Raw genomic sequence first — 6230 nt, forward strand, 5'->3', positions numbered from 1 at the left:
CAGAATGTGGCTGTGCTGGGTTGAAATGACGTATGTACCCTAGAAAAGCCATATTTTAATCTTAATCCCATTTTGAAAAGGTACCCATTTCTTCTAATTCTTATTCAGTATTGTATGTTTGAAACTGTAATTAGATCATCTCCCTGGACATGTAATTTAATCAAGAGTGGCTGTTAAACTGGATTAGGTAGAGGTGTGTCTCCACCTATTTGGGTGGGTATTGATTAGTTTCTGAAGTCCTATAAAAGAGGAAACATTTTGGAGAATGAGAGATTTCTGAAGCAGAAAATGACATAGCCATGAGAAGCAGAGTCCGCCAACCAGTGACCTTTGGAGATGAAGAAGTAAAAAGCCTCCTGGGTAGCTTCATGAAACAGGAAGCCAGGACGAGAAGCTAGCAGATGATCCTGTGTTCGCCATATGCCCTTCCAGCTGAGAGAGAAACCCTGACTGTGTTCACCATGTGTTCTTTCACTTGAGAGGGAAACCCTGAACTTCATTAGCCTTCTTGAACCAAGGTATCTTTCTCTGGGTGCCTGTGATTGGACATTTCTATAGGCATGTTTAATTGGGACATTTTCTCGGCCTTAGAACTGTAAACTAGCAACTTATTAAATTCCCCTTTTTAAAAGCCGTTTGGTTTCTGGTATATTGCATTCCGGCAGCTAGCAAACTACAACAGTGGCATGGTAGAGAGCTCCAAATAGTTAATGATTGATTGATTGATTGATTGATTGAATAAATAAATGAGTGAGTACTGATATGGTCATAGCTTTGGCATTGATTGTCGATCTGTTCTTTCTGGAACCTCGGCTGTTCTTCAGAGGCTCCTTAAGGACACTGATGCCAGTGACTGAGGCAGAGGCCATGGAACCCCCCATTCTACCCCTACTTGAGCCGGAGGAGCTTCATTAAGAGGTTTCTTCCCTGTTTTCAGTCTCCAAGAATCATGTACTTGAAGACAGCATTCTTGATCTTTAAAAGAAAATAGAAAACCGCTAGTTAAAATAATGAACTCCTGCATTTAATCATGCAAAACCTGGTCATGATTTCTTGTCCCAAACTTGTTTACCTTTACTTCCTTTGTCTAGTTTAACTGACTTACATATTCCATCTCAGTATGATCTGTTTCTGGTCTCCAAATCTTTGCTCCCCTTATCTCCATCTTTCAACCCAGCTCAAATCTCCAGTCATCTATGATGTCATGGCTGGATGTATTTGTTCCTTTCCTGTTGGAGAAGCCAATCAGCTACCCCACACTTTCCCTGAATTCCAGTAGCATTCAGTGTGTCTCATGACACATCCTTTTATATTGGGTGCTTTACCTTCCAACTAGATTGTTTGTTTATTTATTCATTGGACATGTATTCACTGGGTACCTGTCATGGCCCAAGCCGGTTGCTAGGAGCTGGGATTCATAATGAGTAAGACAGACATGTCTGCCCTCATGAGCTTAGAGTTTAATGATGGTGCGGGTGTGTATCGGATATGGTTCAATAAGAGGAACAGAAGCAGGAGGAGATATATATTAAGAGATTTATTGCAAGGAAATCCATAGGGCAGGCTATAGGGAAGGGTAGGCTGGAACTCTCCAGAACAGGCTGAAACTGATGTACACAGACAGAATTTCCTCTTCAGGGAAATCTCAGCTCTGCTTTTATGAGTCAGGCTCATCTGGATTATTTAGGGCAATCTCCCTTACTTAAAGTCAACTAATAATGAACTTCATCCACATCTCTAAAACACCTTCACAGCACACCTAGGTCAGTGTTTGATTGAATTACTGGGGACTGCAGTCTAGCCAACTAACTAATGCATAAACCTGATCATCAGAGGGAAAAACATTAAACAAATCATTCAGACATAACTATAATCATGGTAAGTTTCAGGAAGGAGAAAAATTATATGCATTTTAATTTTCTTTTGGTTATCTGGATGTTTAGAGTTAAATTTAATGCTTTATGTTAAGACAACATAAAAGACTTTACTCACTCCAAGAGCTTAATACAATGATTACTCATTGCATCTCAAAGCAGGATGCTCTGAAAAATATCAATGCCTGGACCCTACTCGGAATTAAATAAATCAGAATCTCTGAGGGTTAGATCCCTGGCTCTGGTATGGTATTTTGAAAATGTTCCCCAAGTGATTCTAATATGTAACCAGGGTTGACAGCATCTGTGCTAAATGGATTTGTGTTTTTAGTTGTCCTGCTTTATACCTGTTTTGACTTTCATCATCTTTGGAAATAAATGCATATACAAATTAAAAATAACTTATAATCAAATAAATGAGTGCTTATTAGAGCCACTGTGATACTTTATGTCACCTTTGCGGACTGTAAGCCCACTGAAAGTTTATTTTTCACTCACACAAAGTTTGCTTTGGGCCTCGGTGACCCTGCGGGGCAGCTGTCCCCTGTGGCATGGCTCAGCATTGTCATCTCACGTCAACATGTCCCTTGATCACTGAGATAGGGGCGTGAGGCTGGAGAGTTGAGAACTGACAATTGACGCATCACTTTTACTCCACTTACTTTAGCAAGAATTTGTCACCTGGCCGTGCCTAACTTCAAGTGGATGGGAAAGCATAATCCTACAAGTACCTGGAAGGTAGAAGGAAATAGATATTGATAGACATTAGCATTATCTAGTCTATTTGGTTTTGCATCTCAACCCCTAGCCTAGTAGCTGGCACAAAGTAAGGGCTTGCTAGATACCTGACAAATTTACATACTGTCTCTTTTTTTTTTAATTTTGCTTTTAGCCATTATGCTAAATAATGTGTGTGTGTATGTGTGTGTGTATGTCTGTGGGTAGTGGATCCAATTCTCCTTTCCAGGTAGGCCCTTTAAAGCTCGTTGGCTCTGAAGGCCCACAGACTCATAACTGGGGCTGGGAGCTGAGAGCAGAGCTGGGACCCTCAAACCCATAGTGGTGAAAACCAGGGGATCCCAGGTACAGTGACAGCACCAGAAAGGGAACCTCCTTTGACACCCCACTTTTCTCTTTTGTACCCAGTAGTCAAATGGAACTTCCAGAGATTATTCTATTGGCAATGAACTTGGCTAAGTTCCATGGAGAATCAATAACAGTTCTTGGATCACTTTCCTGGTCATAAAAATATCAGCGGCCAGTGCTGTCCCCAGCATGTCCTGAATCTACACCCTTCTCAAGAAGGAGGGTCCGTTGGGAAAGAGCAGGCAGGCAGCCTTGTCTTGAGGTTAGGGTCTCTCAAATATCTGAACTGTCCAGCTTCCCCCATGGCCCAACACCAGCTGTGTGAGGTATGGCCACCTGGAAAGGCAGGTTCATCCAGTAGAGACTTCCAGAGAGTGAAGTCTCCATGAACTTTCTCTTCAGGACAAATGAGACTGGGAAGTTTTTACAACACTCTTAACTTTCATAGCTGCCTTCTCCACATGCTCAGCTTCAGCTGACAAGCTTGGAGATACAGTAAGGGGGTTCCCTAAACCTGGCCAAACCGTCCATGTTAGAGTACACTGTGGGGGGTCCATCCACATGGGACAGGAGAAGCTAGATGGGCCCATTACCCAATGCTGGTACTTGCCTTCCACTGGTCACTTTGCTGTCCAGGTGGACACCACCATATTTTTTCAGCTAAGCGCTTATTTTGCTAAATATCCATGTCTCATACAGCAAAATTAATCATCTATTATACACTTACTGAAAAAGCAAAGCCCTTTTAAAAGCATTGCATCTACCTTCCTTCCCATTTCTTCAGGCCTTGTCCTAGGGAGAACTCTATGAATGTATAGAATAGTGCTGGCTGGTAGAAGTACAATGTGTCACACATGAAATCTTAAATTTTCTGATAGCCACATTAGAAAAGTAAAGCAAAATAAAACAGGTGATGTTAATTTTAGTGACACATTTTATTTAACCCAATATATCCAAAATAATACCATTCAACATGTAATCAATATAAACAATTTGTGATATATTTTACATTCTATTTTTTTCATAGTAAGTCTTCAAAACCTGATATTTATATTATATTATGCATATTAGTTCAGTTGCTAAATTTCCATTCAAAATACTTTTACTTAGGTTTCAAAAATTAGATTCACATACACAAGTTCAAACATATTTAAAAGTTTTCCAATAACTGGTTCAAATACCAAATAATCATTTTCTTTTTCTTCTTTTTATCAATTTTATTCACGCACCATACAATCCATCCTAAGTGTACAATCAATGGCTTTTGTATAGTCACATAGTTAGGCAGTCACCACTACAGTTAATATGAGAATATTCTCATTCTTTCTTTTTTTTTGGGGGGGGGGAGTTGTATAGCATGGGAATTGAACCCAGGTCTCCTGCATGGAAGGTGAGCATTCTACCACTGAACTATCCATGCACCCTTCTCATTTCTTTTGAAGATAAAATCCCATACCTCTTCTATCCCCCAATTATTGACATTTAGTTTTGGTATAGTGCCTTTGTTACAATTAAATGCAAAAACATAACAATTTTACTGTTAACTATAGACCTTAGTTTACATTAATTGTATTTTCCCATATACCACCTTATTATTAACACCTTGTAGTAATGATGTACATTTGTTCAAGTTCATGGAAGAACTTTTTAATATTTACACAATTAACCATCATCATTGTCCTCTCTAGGTTTTGCTAAGTTATACACTCCCAGTTTTTAACCTCTAGCTTTCCTTCTGGTGACACACATGACTCTAGCCTTCCTCTTTCAACCATACTGACACTCAACTTTGCTAATTATGCTTACAGTATTGTGCTACCATCACACAGCATTGTGCTTTCAATTTCTGAATCTTTACAACCAACATTATTGAACATTCTGAACTCCTTAAGCATCAATTGCCCAATCTCCTACCTTCTTTCTATCTTCTGATAACCAATGCTTTCATATTTAACTCTGAGTTTGCTCATTATAGTTAGTTAATATTAGTGAGACCATACAATATTTGTCCTTTTGTTTCTGGCTTATTTGACTTATGTAATGTCCTCACTATTCATCCACATTTTTGCATGTGTTATGACTTTATTCTGTCTTACAGCTGTGTAATATTCAATCATATGTATATACCACAGTTCATTTATCCACTCATCCATTGATGAATATTTGGGTTGTTTCCATCTATTGACAATCATACAAAATGCTATTATAAACACTGGTTTACAAATGTCTGTTCATGTCCCTGTCTCTGCTTTCAGTTTTCCTGAGTAAATACCTAGTAATGGGATTGCTGGATCATATGGCAATTCTCTATTCGCTTCCTGAAGAAGGGCCAAACTGCCTTACAAAGTGGTAAGCCATTCTACATCCCCACCAAAAGTAAATAAGTATACCTATTTCTCCACATCCTCTGCAGCACTTGTAGCTTCCGGTTTTTTGATAATGGCCATTCTAATAGTTATGAGATGGTATTTCATTGTGGCTTTGATTTGCATTTCACTAATAGCTAGAGAAGTTGCTCATCTTTTCATACGCTTTTGAGCCATCTGTAGTTCTTCTTTGGGAAAGTGTCTGCTTGTGTCTTTTGACCATTTATTCTTTTTTTTTTTTTTTTTTTTTTTTAGAGAGGGAGGAAGGGGGAAGGAAAGACAGAGAGAAGGAAGGAAGGATGGAAGGAAGGAAGAAAGGGAAACATCTTTAAACATTTTCTTGTTTTATTGTATTTTGTTTGTTTGTTTGTTTTTTTTTTACATGGGCTGGGGCCGGGAATCGAACCGAGGTCCTCCGGCATGGCAGGCAAGGACTTTGCCCGCTGAGCCACCGCGGCCCGCCCATGACCATTTATTCTTATCTTCTTTTTAAAAAATATGGAACAGTGCATGAATTTGTGTGTCATATTTGTGCAGGGGCCATGCTAATCTTCTCTGTATCATTCCAATTTTAGTATATGTGTTGCCAAAGCAACACTTTTGACCATTTTTTTAAATTGGGTTGCCTGCCTTTTTGTTGTTGTGCTGTAGGATGTCTTTATATATTCTGGATATTAAACCCTTATCTAAAAATTGTCTCCTATTGAGTATATTATGTTTCTTCTTTCTTGATAAAGTCCTTTGATGTGCAAAAATTTTCAGTTTTGAGCAGATCCCATTTATCTATTTCTTTACATTGGTTGCATTTTGGATGTAAGGTCTAGGAAACCACCTCCTATCACAAGGTCTTTAAGATCTTTTCCTGCATTTTCTTCTAAAATTTTACGGTCTTAGCTCTAATGAT

The 6230-nt window shown here is 38.9% G+C and overlaps 1 non-coding gene across 1 annotated transcript; it reads right to left on the reverse strand.

The window, feature by feature from the left end:
- Positions 1–5818: 5818 nt before the first annotated feature.
- Positions 5819–5924, reverse strand: LOC143678417 (U6 spliceosomal RNA). Its single transcript, XR_013173228.1, has one exon. It is a non-coding gene; the product is annotated as a U6 spliceosomal RNA (small nuclear RNA).
- Positions 5925–6230: the final 306 nt, after the last annotated feature.

Source organism: Tamandua tetradactyla, chromosome 3, assembly GCF_023851605.1.
Source record: "Tamandua tetradactyla isolate mTamTet1 chromosome 3, mTamTet1.pri, whole genome shotgun sequence".
Lineage (NCBI taxonomy): Eukaryota > Metazoa > Chordata > Mammalia > Pilosa > Myrmecophagidae > Tamandua > Tamandua tetradactyla.